Genomic DNA, 22,884 nt, shown 5'->3' with positions numbered 1-22,884 from the left:
AAAATCCGATCAAACTGGGGCAAATTTTTCCCCGGTTTCGTTCAAAATCGGAAATGATTTCAGAATTGGGCAATCTCAGTTTATTTTACCCCTGGCATCGATTTTGCTTTCAAGCCTTAACCTTTCTGGAAAAACACCCCACCGGACCTCATTACAAAGCCCAAAGTCCTGGCTTCCGTTATTTGTTGCATTTCTATCAGCAAAATTTGATAATCAACTGGCAGGTGATGTCCGTAATGTCTTCGCCTAATCTTATAAGGGAAGTACATTTTACTGATGCCAGAAATCTTCAATTCATATTTCTGAGCCGATAATGGTCGAGATATTTCATGGTTCTCTAGGTGAAAACCCGAAAGGGCGCCTCAAAAAAAAAAGAAAAAAAAAAAGAAGAAGAAGAAAAGAAAAATAAAACAAAAAGGGTGGGGGCAACCTTGGTGAAAACCCGAAAGGGCGCCAAGGTAGGTTTTCTCAACAGACAAGCTCAAGAAGGAACAGCTGGTGACCTGGTGCATTTAGGGTTTTCCTCATATTTGTGATACTTCTGCCAATATCGGGTTCCAAGGAGAAAATATCCAAAGTCTTGAATATGATAGTCATCGGCTAAATTTGTATTATTCTTTACAAATATTCTTTGGCAAAATGTATCTTTATAAACCTCTTGGTTATTCTCAAATTATTTGTGTATGAATGCTTATGATTGTATACATTCTTTTGCATGCTCATTTTTGTTTAACATAGGAAATTATCTTGCATATACGTTGATTTTATATGACTAATTTTCATGCATCATTCTTTCACCATTAAATTCAAATGAATGATAAACCCTGAGGTTTGTGCAAAGATAGGGGATTCAATCATCAGTTACAGGGAATAATATACAATAAAGCTACCACCTGGATTGGGTGACGTGATAAATCTGCATTTTATCAGTCTCAGAAATTGAAAGGTTTAAGGCAGATGCCGCCGAGCCGAAATAAAAGCATCACAAGACTCATGTTTACACGACTCTTAAGGCAAACTGGATCAAATAATGGTGGCAAATCCATTATCATTTATTCTTTTCTTGCAGGAACACTGCGTTCACAAACAAAAGCGATCATTCTCTTTTTCAAATCTAAAGCAATGTTGTTTGCAAAGTTGGATTATAAGGACCAACGTCAGCCATCGCTTCAACTACAGAGATCCAATCTCTCTTTAGGTACAAAAATTTGAACTACTCTCAGGTAAAAATTCAATTCATCGTCTCAAACTTCCCCAGTGAAGTCCCGTTTTAAATCTCCTGTTCGGGTCAGTCCCGTTTTAAATTCCTGTTCGGGTCAGTCCCGTTTTAAATTTCCTGTTCGGGTCAGTCCCGTTTTTAAACTCCTGTTCGGGTCAGTCCCGTTTTAAATTTCCTGTTCGGGTCAGTCCCGTTTTAAACTCCTGTTCGGGTCAGTCCCGTTTTAAATTTCCTGTTCGGGTCAGTCCCGTTTTTAAAATTTCCTGTTCGGGTCAAACTCCTGTTCCAGTCCCGTTTTAAATTTCCTGTTCGGTCAGTTTTTAACTGTTGGTCAGTCCGTTTAACGTCGGGTCAGTCCCGTTTTAAAACTTCCTGTTCGGGTCAGTCCCGTTCGGGTTAAATCCTTGTTCGGGTCAGTCCCGTTTTAAAATTCCTGTTCGGGTCAGTCCCGTTTTAAATTTCCTGTTCGGGTCAGTCCCGTTGTAAAAATTCAATTCATTGTTTAAGTCTCCTTAGTGCAATCCCGTTTTAAATTCCTGTTCGGGTCCCGTTTTAAAATTCCTGTTCGGGTCAGTTTTAAATTCCCCAGTCCCGTTTTAAATTCCTGTTCGGGCCAGTCCCGTTTTAAATTCCTGTTCGGGTCAGTCCCGTTTTAAATTTTGTTCGGGCCAGTCCCGTTTTAAATTCCTTGTTCGGGCCAGTCCCGTTTTAAATTCCTTGTTCGGGTCAGTCCCGTTTTAAATTCCTCGTTCGGGTCAGTCCCGTTTTTAAAAAATTCTTGTCCGTTCGAATTATTTTGCAGCCGAATACCACAGGTAAGTATTTGGTGTCTACTTCTTTGTCTCAAGTTTTTTCAAAACTTAAACAAAGAGGGGCAAACTGTAGACACCAAATTTTTAAATAATTTGTATATTACATTTAATTCATGATTTTGTTTTAGATTGTCTGCATTTTAGTTGTTACCTTTTTATTTGTCTTTTATTTGCTAATTATTTGTCATATTAATTTTGTTCACGTTTTAGTTTTAGTTTTAGTTTTAAGTTTTAACGTAAAACTTGTGAAAAACAAAATGATGAAAAATGAAAGAAAAGATCGAAAATGGTAATTTTTGTTATTTTTAGTTTGTTTATTTTGATGTGTTTGTAATTAAAATTGTTGTTTTTAGTTAGTTTTACTTTTATCTTTGTTAAATTATTAAGTTGAGAAAAAGAAAAAAAAAGAAAATGATGAAAATTGATGAAAAATGGAAAATTGTGTTTTTGTTGATTCTAGTTTATTTAGTTTCTACCCAATGTTAATTAAATTACTTTTTTTTGTTGTTTTTGTTGTTTGTTATCTATTTTTATTATCATTTTTATATTAATTTCAAAAAGGAAAAGGAAAAAGAAAAATCAAAAAATCAAAAAAATCAAAAAAATGACAATTCCATTTTTCTGCCGAATCCATTTCCACTTCACATTCCAGCACTTTCCAGCCTTGACCAGAACACTTCGGAAGCTCAGGAGGACATACACACATTTCCATTTCTGCCGAAGTGCATTTTTTACTCAACCTCCACTACCGCGAAGGACTTGAGGATTCCAGCCTGACCACGGTTTTTCTCCATTTATTCCTATCCACTATCACACCTAAAAAAACAACAACAACACTTCACTTCCATTTTCCTGCCTTGTTATCATCGACAAGGAGGGAGAGAGATCTGTACTCTGCAAGCCGAGAGGAAAGAAAAGAAAGGAAGCCGCGCGAGCTGCAACCTTTATGTTCTGTCCGAGCAAGTTAAGTGAGAGAGATAGAGAGAGATCGAGCGACGGCTGCGCAGGAGAAAGGCTGAAAAGAGAGAGAGCTACGGGGGCAGGGTTTGAACAGAAAACTAAAAAAAACAGGGAGAGCTACGGAGGCTGGGAACTGAAAAGAAATCAGAAAAGAAGGAAAAACTGAGGAAATCAGAAGAAAAATGGGAAAGGTTTCGGCTGAATGCAAAAACGGAGGAGGAAAGGAGCAGGGAAAACTGGGGAAAGCGTAAGAGAGCTACGGCCAAGGAAAAAGGAAACGGAGAGGAACCAGGCGGCAGGCTAGGCGACGGGCAAAACGAAAGCTAGAGGGAGAAGAGCAGAGGAGCGGCTGGAAAAGGTTGGAGCTTGCCGGAATCTACTGCCATCACCGACGAACTGTCATCGAGAGGATAAGGTAAGCTATTCCTTTCCTTCAAATTTCATGCTCAGACTCTTAAAACTCAAAGCAGATTTGTTTACCACAATTTTCCAGCGATTATTCGCAATTTTTGGACATGCCTGTCTTATATATTGATTGAATTGAATTTCCTTGGTTTGCTGACAATTTTGGGGCTGATTACAACCCCAATTGAGCGAAAATTTGTTGAACTTTTTAATGCCCTCAATCTGCTCGATGAAATGTCTAGCCGAAAATTCTTGTTAAAAATGGTTTTGTGGCATTTTTTTTACGTATGAAGAAATCAGATAAGTCAGTGAGTTGGGCTTGTTGTGACAATTCTTTTGTTTTCCCTTTGGGCTTGCTAAAGTATTGTTTTCTGATGTCAATAAGATTGCCTCATGTCGCCTCTGTCATATATGATCTCTTTTAGAGGCCTGGTTCATCGATTTGGTACTTTAGTCAATGTTTGCTTCTGATTTTAGACGAGTAAATTGTTTCGGCTGTGGATTCGAAAGGCAGCTACTGGAACTCTGGTTTTGGTATTATGATTTTGTGTGTTTGGTCCTAAGTAATTCGGTTTGAGCCTTGGGGCATTAGTTGATGTATTTACATGCTCTATTGAGGTTTATAAATTCTATCACATGCATGCTGAAATGGTAGAAAGGAAACTGCCGCATGATTTGTTAGTCATATTGGGTTAAAATTCATAATTGCTCCAAATACTTGATTTTCTTGCCGTGTGATCAGGATAGCTGGTATAAAATTACTATAGGCTATGAAGAGTTGGTTTGCAAAGTGGCCTAAGGCAGATTTCACAAATCTTTTACCATGTTGCAAAAAAAATGAGTTTTCTGTGATTTCGTAATTTCCATTTTTCGTGTTGATCGTTCATTGATTTTAGAATTAGTGTGCCTTGCGTGTTTGATTGGACTGAATTTCTTTGGTTTTTGACAAATTTCTGGGTTAGTTATGCTTCAATTTGAGCAGAAATCTGGTAAGATTTTGATGCCTACAACCTGTTAGATGAAATGCCCAACTGAGTGTTCTAATTAAAAGATAACTGGTCTGCATTTTCGCGTGTGAAGGAACTGGATAAGTGAGCAAGTTCAATTTTTGCGTTTGAGAAAATTCTGATGAATCGGTGTTTTGCATCTTCTGTTCTTCTTGTTTTCTTATCGGGATACTCTCTGTTGGGATTAATAATAATAGACAGCCATGCTTGAATTATGATAAAGTTGAGGATTTGGAATTCACATGAGTTTGGGTGGACATATCACTACATACTCATTTTCATTACTTTGCATGATCACCATTTTCGGCTTGTAGCTGGAAAATTGCAGAATGTTGTTTTGATGTTCACATGCCCTTTTGTCTGATTTTTTTTTGGGTTTAAATTTAGAGGTTGCATGTTGCAAAGTAAAGGTTTAGGAAGTAGCTTTGTTTGTTCAATTTCAAACTAGATTTGATTGTGTTTGTGAGTTGGGTTTGTGAATTGCGAGTTGCAGAAGTTTTTGTCTAAATGAGGAAGAAACCTGCTCTTCGAAAGCTTGCTTGGGATTCTCCAAAAGATTTGCAATTTAACCCCTCAATTTCTATCTAATTGCATTGTGACCCAAAAACTAAAAAAATATCAAGTTGTTTTGGCCCTTCTAAGTTTCAGTTTGCCTTTTATATTTTCAGTGAGTTGTTCTGAGATTATGATATGATTAGGTATGTTTTTTTAGTTATCTTATTATTCTGATGGGTTTAACAAAAATTAGTTGGAAATTGGATTAGGTTTATTTTGATTGGGTCTTGATGGTGATTTGTTTGTTTGGATTGGGTTTTGTTTTGTTTATCTCCTGGGTTAGTAATTTGGGCTAGAGATTTGAAGCCATGCATTTTGTTGGCTTTTACTTGATAAAAATGGGCTAGCCCACTCGTTTTTCCTTGAACTTCAGATTGGGCCAAGTGGTCTTGGCCCAAGAAGTGAATAAAATGGCCCAAGTGGCCTGATCCATTAAGAAACCAGAAAATGTATTTTGCACATCAGTCCCTGAATTTCCCCTTGACTGTACTGTGGCCCTGGATATTTTCAACTTCTTTCGATTATGTCCCTAACTTAATTGCAAATAGGTCCCTAAACTTTATTTTTCTTTGATTTTGACCTCAAAACTTTGTTAATTTTTGCAATCAAGGCCTTTCTTCTTTTGGCTTTTTAAGTGTGAGTTGTCTACATGATTTAATTGATTCAATTTCATGTTTATCTTTATCTTTTGTGATCATTTGTTAAATAAAGCGATGCCTTGATTCGTTTATTATTTTGGAGGGTAAATAAGTAATTTCACTACGTTAGAGCTTCATTCCAAGGGGGCGGTATAATCTCTTTTATCTTTTTGTTTCTCCTATGTGATCCAATGTGCTAAGTGAATTACATGTCTACTTTGCTTTCCTAGTTTTTCTTTAATTCCTTTTACTCATGTCATTTACTTTTTGTTTTCATTAAGTTATTCTTTTAATGGGGTATGTGTACACCTTTTGGCTTGTAATAGATAGGGCTTTGGCGAGCAATTTGGTCCTTTTTCCCTTTCCCCCTTTTGTTTTAGTTAGTGAATGTAATAGATAGGGCTTGGAGGAGCATTCAATGAAGACCTATCGAAGACGTGTGCCTAGCTAGCAAATGTAATAGTTAGGGGTTTAATTGTCTTATGTGTCTTGCATGCTTAGTTGCTACGTGTTAATTTGCTTTGTTAGGACCTTGCATCTAGTCGAGCATGCTAAGTGTTATGTGCTATGTGTTTATGAGTGTTTGGCATGTCTACTCGCTTTTTATAGCCTGAATGAATGTGATGAATGAATGTACGTTTCCACTAGTCCAACGCTAGTCGGAATTCATAGAATGGGCTAGTCCAACGCTAGACCCTTAGGGATTTCCCCTCGTTAGTACATGTTTGCATGTTCACTACATTTCATGCATTTTTCTTAGTTTTATCATTTTGCATGCCCCTCGAACCCCTTTTCCCTCCATTTTAGGATTTTTGCACTTCATACTAGTCATAGGGTTCATTTGCCTGAAGAGTCCCCTTAAATATGGGATATAGACGAGTGTGGCTTTTTCTAAGCCTTAGCACGCTTGTATTTCCTCTATCAAAGGGCAAATTGAGTCACGATTTAGGTCTCCCCGTACCCAATATGCATGAATTCCCTAGGCTCATGCATTCTCAATCCACTCTATCATTACACTTTCACTTTTGTCTCATTTGAACACATGCACCCTTTTATCACTTTCACTTGCACACGAACACTTTTTTTTATCTTCACTTGCACACGAACACTCTTATCTACACTCGCACACGAGTACTTTCACCCTCGTTTGCACACCGATATTTTCGCACTTTTCTTTAAGTTGCATACATGCATTTTTGCCCACTTGCACTCGGAGTATATATATATTTGCATTCAAAGACATTTGCACACCTCCACTTGTATCGTATTTTTATCAATCTTCTCACTTCACACAAACTCACACTTTCACATGGCATGCATTTCACTCATTTTTCACGTCATTTAGGTTTAGGTGTGACCTCTCCAAAAGGGTCATTATTGGGCTTCACAATTAATGTGATTGGCACCACTCAACCTTTGAAGAGAAATTTCCCCCAATCCCCCTAGGTCTAGGTTTTTGCATTCATATAGACATATCCAATACGCGATACATACCTTGGGTAGAAAAATTAGGAAAAATTGGTTAAGTCGCGCAACTAGCCTTGGCTAGGTCAAAGGGGTGCCTTGGATTCTATCCTTGCTTTCCCCTTTGTCAAACGTGACCCCCGAACCTTTTTCTTTGGCTTACGTGGACTAGGAGTCGTTTTAAAAAGGGTTTTGCTACTTTGTCTGTTAAAAACACTTTTTGGGTGACTTGGTACACCCCAAATCTATACCAAGTGGCGACTCCGTTTTCATATTTAAAAACCCTTTTTAAAATTTCATTTGGCCAAATCGTCGCTTTCCAAAGTCCCATGGCCTTTTTACTTTTCATTTTGCACACGTTCACACCACACTTCACACATCACAATCCACACATTTTTCATTCGAAAAGTGGGGCGCGACAGCAGCGGCAGGGTAGTGCTTCCCTTCGGGTGACACCAAAACAGCTCCAATTCCAACTCCGAGAGAATTCGAAGCTCCATCGAAGAAAAGCCTCCATTCAGGACTTTGTTCACTTATATCATCTGCAGCGCTTACAAATAGGACCCTCTCGTCAGGGAAATAAGTACGGAGTGGTTGATAATCATCATCCCTTGGATTTTCCGCCAAATGATCAGCTATAACTTGCCCCTTGACCGCCTTTTGTGAGGTGAAAACAATATCGAATTCTGAGAGAATTATTTGCCATTTCGCCAAACGCCCAGTCAGCATCGGCTTCTCCAAAAGATCCTTCAAAGGATCAGACCGGGAAATAAGATACGTGGTATGACTCAACAGATAGTGTCTCAACTTCTGGGCTGCCCAGGCCAATGCACAGCAGCTTTTCTCAATGAATGAATAATTAGCCTCGTACTGCGTGAACTTTTTGCTTAGATAGTAAATGGCTTGTTCTTTCCTTCCGGATTCATCGTGCTGACCTAGAACACACCCTACTGCTCCATCGAGTACAGATAAATACATAATCAAAGGTCGGCCCGGTTTGGGCGGCACTAAGACTGGTGGATGCAACAAATAATCTTTAATCTTGTCGAAAGCCTGTTGACACTCCTCATTCCAATACAACGGCACATTCTTTCTCAATAATTTGAACAACGGCTCGCATGTGGCAGTTAGTTGGCCGATGAACCTCCCAATAAAATTAATCTTCCCTAAGAAGCTTTTCACGTCCTTCTGAGTTTTTGGCACTGGCATATCTCGAATTGCTTTGATTTTCGCCGGATCTATTTCTATGCCCTTCTTGCTAACAATGAATCCCAACAGCTTACCCGCAGGTGCTCCAAAGGCGCATTTCGCAGGATTTAACTTCAAATTGTACTTCCGCAATCTTTCGAATAACTTCTTCAAATCAACCAAATGGTCCTCTGCCCTTTTAGACTTGATTATAATATCATCCACGTAGACCTCCATCTCCCGGTGGATCATATCATGAAATAGGGTTGTCATGGTCCTCTGATACGTTGCTCCAGCATTCTTTAAACCGAAAGGCATGACTTGGTAGCAAAAGGTACCCCAAGGGGTAATGAAAGCAGTTTTCTCCCTATCCTCTTCTGCCATCAAAATTTGGTGGTAGCCAGCAAAACAATCGCAAAAGGATTCAATCTCATGTCCGGCAGTATTGTCTAAGAGAATGTGAATGTTTGGTAGAGGGAAATCATCTTTAGGACTGGCTTTATTAAGGTCTCTATAGTCAACACAAACTCTCACCTCTCCACTCTTTTTTGGAACAGGGACTGGATTTGAAAGCCAAATTGGGTAATGGGAAACAATGATAATGTTGGTTTTGAGTTGTTTTTCAATTTGCTCTTTTATTTTGAGGCTCATATCGGGTTTGAACTTTCTGGGTTTTTGCTTTACGGGTGGAAAAGAAGGATCTGTGGGTAACCTATGCACTACCACGTCAGTTGAAATGCCAGTCATGTCATCATAGGACCACGCAAATACATCCTGGAACATGGTCAAGAATTCAAGTATCTCCTTTTTCTGCCTTTCATTCAAATGAATACTAATTTGCACCTCCTTAACCTCATCCTCAGTGCCAATGTTAACCTTTTCTGTTTCTTCCAGGTTCGGTTTTGGTTTTTCCTCATATTGTTCAAAGTCCTTTGCAAAAGAATCGAATACTTCCTCATTATCACTCTCGCCTTGGAGTTCAGATTCACAGACCTCCAAGTCGTGAGTGATATAGAGATTGCCATTATCGTATTCCAGAACTGTGATATCCAAAGGGTCAAATAATTTTATTTTTGGCCATCTGAAAGAATTAACGAATGTGGGATAATAAGTAAATAAGCATACAACAAACAAATGAATCAAGCAATATGAATATAAACAATCGAATAAACAACACAACAATGACAAGAACAACTTGTGCATTTTCATAAAGACCTTTGATTGAAAGCAAATTGAAGCGAAAACTTAACAATATTTACATGCACAAACGTTAGTTAAAAGGAAAATTGTTTTCATTGGCTATTTACAGATGCAAAGGTATTTTCATGAATTCACATGAATGATAAACCCCTTTTAGTTTACCGAAACTCCTTCCGAACGGGCAGGGACTCGGCTGTCCAATTGGGAATTGATCCTTCGGGGATGTCAGGAAATTCAGCTTCGCCTGGAACACTATCCTCAAATGTTGCCCCAACGAACAATTGAGCCAAACTTGCTTCAATTTCGTCGACTGGATTAACCTCTGATGTGATAACCTCTGTTGGTCGTGGAAAAGTATACCACAGTGGTGGAATGTCAAAAACCCTTTGCCTGCCCTCTTTCTCTGCTTTCTTACGTTCCTTCATTTCTTTGATATCCTTAGCAGTTGGTCGGAACCCTAAGCCAAATGAATCTTTCTTCTCCATAATCTCCACTGGCTTCAAAACTCCTTGCAGATTTCGTCCTAGTCCCTTGTCAAATTCATAACCTCCTCGGATCATTTCCTTAGCCATCATAACACTGGCCTTTGGTAGAACTTGCTCCTCGTTTGTGATCCAACTTACAGAGACGATATCAGCCGTGCTATGGGGAGTCATGGTGACATTGCGGCTTCCATCCTCTTTTGTCCCAGAATCAGTGATTACAAGGCAATCCTCTTCGGCAAATATAGTGATCAGCTTGTCATTCACTACAAACTTTAGCAATTGATGCAATGAAGAAGGCACAGCCCCAGACTTGTGAATCCATGGCCTGCCAAGCAAAACGTTGTAAACACTAGAAAAATGCATGACTTGGCAGGTTATTTGAAACTGGGCGGGCCCCATTTCAACTACTAAATCAATTTCTCCTATTGGCTCTCTTTGCGCTCCATCAAAACCTCGGACTATGGTCCCTGAAGGCCTCAACTTGACGTCTTGCAATCCTAGCTTTTCCAAGGTGCTCCAGGGACATATATTAAGAGCAGATCCATTGTCAATTAATACCTTCGGCAGCATTTTTCCGTTGCACCTCACAACTATGTACAGGGCCTTGTTATGTCCAATGCCTTCCGACGGCAATTCCTCGTCGGAAAAAGTAATTTGCTTGGTGAAGAGTACATTCCCAACTACGTGTGAGAAATTATCAACTGAAATGTCTCTAGGAATTTGAGCTTTAGTCAGTACTTCGAGCAATGCATCCCTATGCACATCTGATGAAAAAAGTAGATCCAACATGGATATTTGAGCGGGCGACTTGCTAAGCTTCTCGATCACATTGTATTCGCTTCTTTGGAGCCTTTTAAGGAAATCTAAGGCTTCTCTCTCGGTAATTGTTGGTTTGGCGGGTGGCTCAGAGTTATTTGCTTGAATCGGAATGGTTGCTTCAAACGGGCTTGCAATTTTCCCCGATCTTGTGACCACTGATACTTCCTTCTTTGCAATTGACCTTTCCCCAATCTGCACGTCAGGTTCATCATAATTCCATGGTACTTGTTGCAGGCTCAGGACAGGCTCCTGCTTCGGGAATTCAATAACCACCGGCTCCAAAGACTCACTCTCAGCTGGCGTGAGATCCAAGATAAAGGGTTTCTCGTCCTCTTCAAATGGCAGTTCTATGACAAAAGGTTGGTCTGTGACCCCAAACACTTCAGCTTCCCTTGCCAATTCTTTGACTGGTTCCACATACTCCGTATCATCCAGAATAACCCCAATGGTATTGGCATGTTCCGGTAAAGGGTTCCTATTTACGTTCGGCCCTTGCGCCTCCCTTTTCCGGATTACAATCTCCCCGGCTTCAACCATATCTTGGATTTTATGCTTAAGCGCTTTGCAATCAAAGGTGGCATGTCCGGGGGCCCCAGAATGATAAGCACAGACAGCTTGTGGATTATACCACGCGGGCATACCATATGGGTAGGTAGGAGGGGGTACTGTACCAATTTTCCCGGCGGCCTTCAACTGGTCATACAATTGGTCCAGAGGCCTGCCTAAATTGGTAAATGTACGGCTAGGGGGTCGGTTGTAAGGTTCAGGAGGTTGAGGATGGTTGTAAACAGGTCTATTTGGTGGAGGAAATCTTGGGTTATATGGAGGGCGAGGTCGGTTTTGAGGTGGATTTGGTTGGGAAATTTGAAAAGGGGCTGAAGGTGGGTTTGGATAGCTTGGGCGAGGTCGAGGGTGGTGGATGTTGGTAGTATATACAGGATGCGGATTTGAGTAGTAAGGGTAATGGGGTTGGTAGATTGGGCTGTGTTGGTATCGGGGTCTGGGTGAAGGGTTTTGATTCCAAATAAATGTTGCATCCCCCTCTTTCTTTTTGAACGGCGGCTTTTTCACATTGCTTCCTTGACCTTGTAAAGCATCCAACTGAGATTTCAGGGCAGAGACATTGACAATCTTCCCGGCTCTCACAAAGTCGTCAAACTCTTCCAATTTATTTACAATTGCAGCAAAAGAACAACCAGTCATACGGAAAATTTCTTCGAAATATGGAGGATCATGCGCCTTTATGAATGTGCGAATAATTTCATCCTCAGTCATCGGTGGCTCCACCTTCGCAGCTATCTTTCTCCATCTCTTGGCATATGTCTTATGATCTTCAGATGGTCGCCTTTTCGTTCCTTCCAGAGTAGTCCGAGTTGGCGCTAGCTCACAGTTATACTCATATTGTCTAATGAAGGCATTGGACAGATCGAGCCATGTCTTCACTTCCTCCGGCTTTAGGTTGGAATACCAGTCAAGCGCATCCCCTTCTAAGCTTTCTGGAAATAATCTCAACGGCAAATTCTCGTCATCCACTGGCTTGCCCAACTTGTTAGCAAACAAGCGCAGGTGCGTTTTAGGGTTGCTTGTTCCATCATATTTGTTGAATTTAGGGGTCTTGAACCCCACTGGCAGTTGCACGCTCGGAAACAGGCACAAATCATCATAATCCAACACCCCTTGTTTGCTTAAACCTTGGCTTTTCCGGATAAATTCATCAAAACGATCCAAGCGTTTAAGTAACTTCATATTAATCTGGGCAGACGACTCTCCCATTTCTGGCTTATTTTGAAAAGTGTGCTCCGGCACCACGGGCTCCGCGGTGGTTTGATAAAAAGCTGGTGGGTTCTGATGCATGTTTGGGTCGCTTTGAGGCTGAAATCCTTGACCATAAGGAGGGTAGAAAGGAGGATTTTGAGTAAAAGCATATTGCGGGTTAAAAGTTCCCTCAAAGGTGGTTTGAAATGGAGGAATAACAAATGGTTCGGATTGTGGTTGTGTAGCGGGTACAGGCTCAGGTTGCACTCCGCTACTAACGAGCTCGTCAATCAACTTCTTCTGAGCGGCCATTTCTGACGCCATTTCCCCAAATTTTGTGAGTAACTCTGTCAACTGAACCCCAGGACTTGCAGCTTCCGGCTGGGTAGTGGCAACGGCCTTATCGGATGATTCTGGTTGAGTACTCATGTCTACACGATTCCTTTGGGCCTTACTTCGGGATCGCGTAATAATGGGGCTTTTCCGAAAAGCTATTTTGAAATTTACCTGAAATGAAGAAAGAACTCCCTTAGATAAACCAATGATTACTGAATTTCTGCAATTTATTCAAAAAGAGAAAAAAGAAAAAGGCATGAGTTAGTAATTATTCGAAAAATTCGGATGCATGTCCTATGGGGGGGCCCTTTTTGTGCCAAGGGTAGGCCTAGCATGATGCAACACTTTCGGAATGAGACCCATTAATCAAACCTGTTATTTGACAAACACTTTGTGAGAAGGGATTCATTGCAAAAACCAAATACATCTGTTTACATTATATTGCGAAGGCGATTTTGTACAAGATCACCAAAGTTCCTAAGCCTATCTAGTACAGAGTCTTTACTCTCTCTAGTATATGGCATCTGGACACGTTCGGCTTGATCATATAATTCCCCACATTTCCGCTTCATCTCTTGGCGCCTTTCTCGCTCCTTCTCATATAACCTCTTGTTTTCTTCTGCCTTTCCTTTGTGCACTTCGATGGATTTCTTCAACTGTACCACCTCCATGTCCTTGGCTTTAATGATGGCTCTCAGCTTCTCAATTTCCTCATACGACTCATGTTGCAACCCTTGCGTGGTGGAATCTTTCAACCAATCCTCGTATGGTGCGGTCATTACCCCACTCTGTTTGAGCTCCGGAAGATAACGAATGCTTCTATCATTGGATATTGTTCTCCAAGATTCAGTGATTTGGCTCTTCATAGGGATCTCTTTTGGGCATACCCCCTGATCAAAGAAAATGGTGACTTCACTAAACTCGGAAATCGGTGGCGGCCCCTGAATGCGACCTAGTTGTCTGAGAAATCTTTTCGGGGTATATGAGATGATTCCTTGAGTTCCCAGCAAGAGAACACGTTCGGATTCCTTAGTGCGAAGTATCGGCTCAAAGCAGTCTGTCCAATCTAATACCCACCTAATGTTGAAATCTTGCAATGTTTCCAAGTAATCCACACATTCGGATGCGTTCTTAGGTAGATCTCCCTCGTTGACTCTTTTGGGATGTGTGATTACCCAATTATATCCAACCACCGGCAAACTATCGGCAACTGATGCTTGTCTCTTAAAATGTTCCGTAGCCCATATGTATAAAACCAAGTTCGCCCCATGGAAAAACTTTTCTCCCTTTCGACAACCAGTACAAGCTAAGAAAATATCTGCGAGAATGGTCGGGACTATAGAGCATTGCTTACCCTGAATTCCTAAGAGAAGGTCATTCACAATTTTTGCTGATTTGAAGGCTATCTTTTGATCTTTTCGCGGAAAGAGATAGGTCCCAGCCATAACTACCCCATATACTAGTAGCCTTTTGCGCTCCCATACGGCTTTGGAAGTGAACACAAAATCCGTCACATGCCTCTCGAATCCATCGCGTGGCGCAAATCGTTCAAACAGAATATTCACAGCGACGCCCTGATCTGACCTTCGTAGCACGGACTCTTTCAATCCTATAATTTGACAAAATTCGGCCTTGTCGGAAGCAAATGGAAACACCAAGGCAGTTCCTCGTGTGGGTAAACCAAGGAGGCCAGCTACTTCTTCGAGTGTTATAGTCATTTGCCTATTGCCTATTCTAAAAGCAGTACACTCGGGGTCCCAAAGATGAACTAAAGCCTCTACCAAATAATTGTTGGATTTGATCTGCTTAAAGTCTCCAATTGGTCCTAAAAATTGGGCTACTTGATTCAATTCACTAGGTAACATGAAGGTGGGCCATTGTTGAACCTCAGTTGACGGTATTAACAATTGGTAGATGCGGCGAGGGCAAGCCATCTGATAATGAAGAGGGTAGTTTGTCAATTACCTTACCTACGAGTCTCATTCCTCCAGTTATGCGATAACTTAAACGTGCAGTCCCTTGAAGGGTTAAATACCCATGGGACACAAAAGGGTTGGTTTTATTCCTAAAACGGGATTCCCTACGTGGCGTTCCCTTTCTAGGGTTTATGCATAATGCCATTTTATTAAAACAATAAAATATGCAATTTGAAATGAAACGTGACCTAAGGAACCCTTTATTTGCCAGGGTAGGCCTAAAACGGTATGGCATTATGAATTTATGAACAAAATAAACCATAATTTGTCAAACGTGCAATAGCCTATCTACAAGGGTAGGTCTTAAAAGAAGGTCATGCCAGACCTCTTATTTCTTAATGTTTGTGAATGCCAAAAACAAAAAACAAGGAAACGTGAGCTCAACACATAATCACATAACACATTTGGACAAATAGATAATATGAAAGGCAATAAAGATAAATAAGAAAAGAGGGTTGGGACCCCTCCCCTCGTGAATAGTGTCCCTAGTTCAGGATAATGGCTAACTCTACCCTAGGCAATTCTAATATGAATGCATGAGGCTTGGCTTACTAATGCATCTAGACTCGATAGGTCATAGGCCCCCGAGCCTTCAGACTTAGAAACCAAGGGTCATCAATCCCAAGGTTCTTTGTCGGTGGCTCGAGCGATTCCCCAAACACCGCTACGCACACATCGTGTCACGGCTACGTGTTTGAGTGAATCTATCAAAACCTCAATCTTCGACCAAAAGCTAAAGGCTATCAACCAATAGCTTTAAGCGGAAGATTGAGTGACCCATTGGAACATGCTACACACACATCGTGTCGTGATCACATGTCCAAGTGAGTCACCTAATCCTAATAGGGTGGAGTGGCATGACAAGCCACTAAAAGAAAAATAAATGAAGGGTGAAAAAAATTAAAGCGTATGCTCGTATGCTAGTGCTCGTTTGGAGGGGAGGGATCAAGAACCCAACACGAGGCTCTAGGGTGATGTCCCCCACCCAGATGCAATGCAAGCGCGAGATAAACAAGTACACATACATCCAATTAACCAATCATACATTCACGAGCGAGGGAGTAGTTGGATACGCGTGAAATGCAAAAAAAATCCTAAAAAAGGAAAAAAATGCAACCCTAAAACACCCAAATGTGATATATGAAAAGGTTAAAAGAAGAAAATGGTTGATTAAATCAAATTTGCTCGGACTCTCGAAAGTCCCCAGTGGAGTCGCCAACTGTCGCGCCCCACTTTTCGATGGTGAATGTGAATGTGTGATGGTGTGTGAGTGTGTGTGATATACATGTGAACGTGTGCGGAATGAAAAGTAAAAGGCCATGGGACTTAGAATGCGACGATTTGGCCAAGTGAAGTTCAAAAAGGGTTTTTTAATAAAAATGGAGTCGCCACTTGGTATAGAGTTAAGGTGTACCAAGTCACCCAAAAATGATTTTTGTTTTTGAATAAAAAAGTAAATAAACCCTTTTAGAGAACTTTCGGGTCTACGTAACCAAAAGAGGGATCGGGGGTCACATTTGACAAAGGGGAAGGCAAGGATAAAAATCCAAGGCACCCCTTTGACCTAGCCAAGGCTAGTTGCTTGACTTAAACCAATTTTCCTACTTTTTCTACCCAAGGTATGTATCGCATGTTGGATATGTCTATATGAATGCAAAAGCCTAGACCTAGGGGGATTGGGGGAAATTTCTCTTCAAAGGTTGAGTGGTGCCAATCACATTAATTGTGAAGCCCAACAATGATCCTTTTGGAGAGGTCACACCTAAACCTAAATGATGTGAAAAATGAGTGAATGAATGCATGCAATGAAAAATGTGAGTTTGTGTGAAAAAGCAATAAAAACAATAGTGTGAGTGGAAGTGTGCAAAGAAAATGTCCTTGAATGTAAAAGTGTTGGGGTGCAAATGGAAAAGTGCTCGTGTGCAAGTGAATAAAAATATGGCATAGATGGTAGTGTGCAAATGGGTGTAATTTGTGAGGTAGAAAAATAAATAAGTGATAGGAGAAGTGCGTGAACATAGCATGTGAAGTGAGAAAATCATAAGTAATGAAAAATGTGGATGAAAGAGTGAAATGATAAGATGAGATGCATGAACCTATTGGAGTGCATCAAGTCGGGTACGGGAGAGCTAAGTCGTGACTCAATTTTCCCTTTGATAGAGGGAATATAAGCGTGCTAAGGCTTAGAAAAAGCCACACTCGTCTATATCCCATATTTAAGGGGACCCTCAAGCAAATGGACCCTACAACTATCATGATATGCAAAAATCCTAAAATGAAGGGAAAAGGGGCTCGAGGAGCATGCCAAATGATAAAACTAAGAAAAATGCATGACATGTAGTGAACATGCAAATATGCACTAACAAAAAGGGATGGCCTAATGAGCCACAACTAGCATTGGACTAGTGTGGTGACGTACATTCATCCATTCCATTCATTCATGGTTATGAAAGCAAGTAGACATGCCAAAACGCTCGTAAACACGTAGCACGTAGCACTTAGCATGCTCGACTAGATGCAAGAGCCTACTAAAGCAATTAAACATGTAGCAACAAAAGCAAGCAACCAGGGGGAAGGGGAAGTGGACCAGATGCTCTCCGAGCCCTATCTATTACAAGCCAAGAGGTGTACACATACCCCATAAAACTTAAAGGGGAAGGGGAAATGGACAAGATGCTCTCCGAGCACTATCTATTACAAGCCAAGAGGTGTACACATACCCCACAAAACTTAAATAAAATTAAAAGCAAGTAAATGCATGTAAGGAGGTAAGGAAAGCGAAATAGACAGGCATATTCACATAACACGTAGGAGCACATAGGAAAAATAAAATCAAGAATATAGAAGTTACCTCCCTTGCAATGGAAATCGAGTAGATGAGATATCAGCTTCAAAACAATAAAAAGGTCAAGGTACCAATTTATTTGGCAAAATCACAAAGGATGGAAAATAAGCATGAATTTGAATCAATTAAATCATGTAGACAATTCACATTTAAGAAGTCAAGAGAAGAAGGGACTTAATTGCAAAAATGAACAAAGTTTTGGGGTCAAAATTAAAGAAAAATAAAGTTCGGGGACCTATTTGCAATTAATTAAGGACCGAATTGAAAGAAGTTGAAAATGTCCAGGGCCACAGTACGATTAAGGAGAAATTCAGGGACTGATTTGCAAAAACGTTTTCTGGTTTCCTAATGGATCAGGCCATTGGGCCATATTTCCTTATTTGCTTGGGCCAAAACATTCCAGGCCCAATCGGAAATCCAAAACAAAAGGGTATGGGCCATTTTCACCTTTCTTGGGCAAAGATCACTTGGCCCAATCGGAAGTCCAAGGAAAAACAAGTGGGCTAGTATATTATTTTAGCCCAAAAATTAGCCAACCAAAACACATGGGCCACGACCCTCTAGTCCAAGCCAAAAACCCAAAAATGAATTGAGCCCTCTTACACAAACCCAACTAAATATCATTAGCCAAACATAAGTCTAAGCCCAACAAGATAACAAATCAACTAAAATTATTTAAGCCACAATTATGATCTAAAACCCAAAATTAATTTAGTTAAAGGACTACTCATGCTTATTAGAAGATGATTTAAAATCTAAAAGGGAGAAACAAGTTCACTTTTCCAATTTTCCGGGTTAATTCAGAACAAGGGGGAATTTGAGAGGCTCAATCACAACAAAAATAGGGATCTAGTTGAAAGAATTATGAACATTTTGGGGTCAAATTATGAAGTTTTAAAAAACTGTGGGGAGCAAATTACAGGAAAAAAAAAAAAGAAATCATGGGAATGAGATTACAGATTATACAAATAATCATTTTTCCAAACGGGCAAATGGGAGTTGCCATCTTCATCTTTCTTTTGCGGACGAATGATCACCAAAGAATCAGCAAATTTCAACCCAAAGCATAAAACTCACTCAAACTGTTCCTCAAGCCAATTTCATGCCGTCAATTCGAATCCATACAAAAGAAAAAGCAGAGCCCGAAAAGGAAAACAGAGACAGTCGCATGCCAATGTATCAAGATCAAAATTCTTCTTTCTACCCTAGAAATCAATTATTATGTTCTGAAACAACATTGAAATTGTTGTTCGTTTGTTTCTTCACATGCGCAAATGCAGACAAATCGCTTTTCCGAGTATAACATTCAATTGGTCATTTCATCGAACACCAACTGGGCATCAAAAATTTCACTGATTTCTGCTCAATCGATATTATAATTAGCCAAAATACTATCGGCAACCCAAGAGACACATTCCAATCAACATACAGCATACGTGTATTCCAAAAGGACATGAAGAATCGACAAACAAAAATTGAGACGCCAACCTCACGGCAAATATATTTTGACAAAAGACTGAAATGTAAATGGATAGGTTACCTCACGATGGCCTCTAACAGTGGTTCCTCTGATACAGGTTTGAGTGATTTTAGGCAGCGGGCGCCACGGCTTCAACTCCCTTCTTCTCCACCTTTTAGTTGGCTTTACTTCCTGGGTGGCAGCTGCCGATGCCGCGGCTTTGGATGCTGGTGGCAGCTTTCTTTTCACCGGTATAATTGCAAGCTGTGATCGAGAGGGTGGAATCTTGTAAAGGGCCTTGACTTTCACCCTCACAGCTGCAGTGGTTTCGATGGAAGTTGCGCGCGGTGGTGGCAATGGCAGAAGGCGTGGGGGAGAGAGAGGAGATTTGGGGTGGGCGGCGGTGCGCGAAAAGGAAAAAAAAGAAGAAAACAGAGGCAGCCTCCTCTGTTTTTCTTGCTTCTTCCCAGACGCCTGAAGCTTTCCTTTGGCCCTTTCCTTAGTTTTTCATTTCTGTCCGAAGCCTTGCTCCTTCAGCCGTAGCTTTTCTCTCGGTTTCTGGCCTCACCCGAAAACTCTCCCCTCTTCTCCAGATTTTTCCCCTTAGCCGCCCTCCATTTCCTCTCTAATTGGCACCCTCTGTTTTTTTTTGCTTCTTAGCCCCCTTTTGTTTTTCTTGTCTCAGCCGTAGCTTCCTTCTCAGACGAAACTCCCCTGCCTCACGAAGCTCTCCCCTTTTTTCAGCCGCCCCTCTCTGTTTTTTCATTTTCATTTTCAGTTTTTGCCCGTAACCTCCCCTGTTTTTTCCTTGCTCTGTATTCTTTTCTTTCCCTCGTCCGTTGCCTTAGACTCCAGTCCCCTCCTTTGTTTTTCGGCTCCCTTTCCTTTTAAGGCACCTCCCCTAAAGAAAAACTAAACCTAAGATGAAAGGCCAAGATCTCATCCACCAAAATAGGCTTATGTGCAAAAACAAAAAATAAAATAAGATAAAGTAAAACCCTAACATCGAAACAACATTAAATTGAAAATTAAATGATTAAAGTTTAATTAAATGATAAAATGACCTAAAAAATAAAAATGAATTAAAAATGAAATTAATCAAAAATAGAAATAATAACAAACGAAACTCCTTAAAAATTTGGTGTCTACAGTTTGCCCCTCTTTGTCAGAGTTTTGGAAAAACTTGAGACAAAGAAGTAGACACCAAATGCTTACCTGTGCCATGCGGTTGCCCCTATTCGGAGAACTGACCTAAACAAGGAATTTTAAACATGGGACTGGCCCGAACAGAAATGTAAATGGATAGACCCGGACAGAAATGTAAAACGGGATAGACCCAGACAGAAATTTAAACGGGACTGACCCGAACAGAATTTAAACGGGACTGACCCTTCAAGGGACTGCACGTTTAAGTTATCGCATAACCAGACAGAAATCTTTCTTTTAAATCACAATTCATTTTCCAAATCACAAAATACATCTTTCTCAAACCATTCATTTTTATTTTTATCAAAAAAAAATGGGGCGCGACAGTTGGCGACTCCACTGGGGACTTTCGAGAGTCCGAGCAAATTTGATTTAATCAACCATTTTCTTCTTTTAACCTTTTCATATATCACATTTGGGTGTTTTAGGGTTGCATTTTTTTCCTTTTTTAGGATTTTTTTTGCATTTCACGCGTATCCAACTACTCCCTCGCTCGTGAATGTATGATTGGTTAATTGGATGTATGTGTACTTGTTTATCTCGCGCTTGCATTGCATCTGGGTGGGGGACATCACCCTAGAGCCTCGTGTTGGGTTCTTGATCCCTCCCCTCCAAACGAGCACTAGCATACGAGCATACGCTTTAATTTTTTTCACCCTTCATTTATTTTTCTTTTAGTGGCTTGTCATGCCACTCCACCCTATTAGGATTAGGTGACTCACTTGGACATGTGATCACGACACGATGTGTGTGTAGCATGTTCCAATGGGTCACTCAATCTTCCGCTTAAAGCTATTGGTTGATAGCCTTTAGCTTTTGGTCGAAGATTGAGGTTTTGATAGATTCACTCAAACACGTAGCCGTGACACGATGTGTGCGTAGCGGTGTTTGGGGAATCGCTCGAGCCACCGACAAAGAACCTTGGGATTGATGACCCTTGGTTTCTAAGTCTGAAGGCTCGGGGGCCTATGACCTATCGAGTCTAGATGCATTAGTAAGCCAAGCCTCATGCATTCATATTAGAATTGCCTAGGGTAGAGTTAGCCATTATCCTGAACTAGGGACACTATTCACGAGGGGAGGGGTCCCAACCCTCTTTTCTTATTTATCTTTATTGCCTTTCATATTATCTATTTGTCCAAATGTGTTATGTGATTATGTGTTGAGCTCACGTTTCCTTGTTTTTTGTTTTTGGCATTCACAAACATTAAGAAATAAGAGGTCTGGCATGACCTTCTTTTAAGACCTACCCTTGTAGATAGGCTATTGCACGTTTGACAAATTATGGTTTATTTTGTTCATAAATTCATAATGCCATACCGTTTTAGGCCTACCCTGGCAAATAAAGGGTTCCTTAGGTCACGTTTCATTTCAAATTGCATATTTTATTGTTTTAATAAAATGGCATTATGCATAAACCCTAGAAAGGGAACGCCACGTAGGGAATCCCGTTTTAGGAATAAAACCAACCCTTTTGTGTCCCATGGGTATTTAACCCTTCAAGGGACTGCACGTTTAAGTTATCGCATAACTGGAGGAATGAGACTCGTAGGTAAGGTAATTGACAAACTACCCTCTTCATTATCAGATGGCTTGCCCTCGCCGCATCTACCAATTGTTAATACCGTCAACTGAGGTTCAACAATGGCCCACCTTCATGTTACCTAGTGAATTGAATCAAGTAGCCCAATTTTTAGGACCAATTGGAGACTTTAAGCAGATCAAATCCAACAATTATTTGGTAGAGGCTTTAGTTCATCTTTGGGACCCCGAGTGTACTGCTTTTAGAATAGGCAATAGGCAAATGACTATAACACTCGAAGAAGTAGCTGGCCTCCTTGGTTTACCCACACGAGGAACTGCCTTGGTGTTTCCATTTGCTTCCGACAAGGCCGAATTTTGTCAAATTATAGGATTGAAAGAGTCCGTGCTACGAAGGTCAGATCAGGGCGTCGCTGTGAATATTCTGTTTGAACGATTTGCGCCACGCGATGGATTCGAGAGGCATGTGACGGATTTTGTGTTCACTTCCAAAGCCGTATGGGAGCGCAAAAGGCTACTAGTATATGGGGTAGTTATGGCTGGGACCTATCTCTTTCCGCGAAAAGATCAAAAGATAGCCTTCAAATCAGCAAAAATTGTGAATGACCTTCTCTTAGGAATTCAGGGTAAGCAATGCTCTATAGTCCCGACCATTCTCGCAGATATTTTCTTAGCTTGTACTGGTTGTCGAAAGGGAGAAAAGTTTTTCCATGGGGCGAACTTGGTTTTATACATATGGGCTACGGAACATTTTAAGAGACAAGCATCAGTTGCCGATAGTTTGCCGGTGGTTGGATATAATTGGGTAATCACACATCCCAAAAGAGTCAACGAGGGAGATCTACCTAAGAACGCATCCGAATGTGTGGATTACTTGGAAACATTGCAAGATTTCAACATTAGGTGGGTATTAGATTGGACAGACTGCTTTGAGCCGATACTTCGCACTAAGGAATCCGAACGTGTTCTCTTGCTGGGAACTCAAGGAATCATCTCATATACCCCGAAAAGAT

Source organism: Coffea eugenioides, chromosome 5 (genome assembly GCF_003713205.1).
Source record: "Coffea eugenioides isolate CCC68of chromosome 5, Ceug_1.0, whole genome shotgun sequence".
In the NCBI taxonomy this organism is placed as follows: Eukaryota; Viridiplantae; Streptophyta; class Magnoliopsida; order Gentianales; family Rubiaceae; genus Coffea; species Coffea eugenioides.
This window is presented reverse-complemented; position numbering follows the sequence as displayed.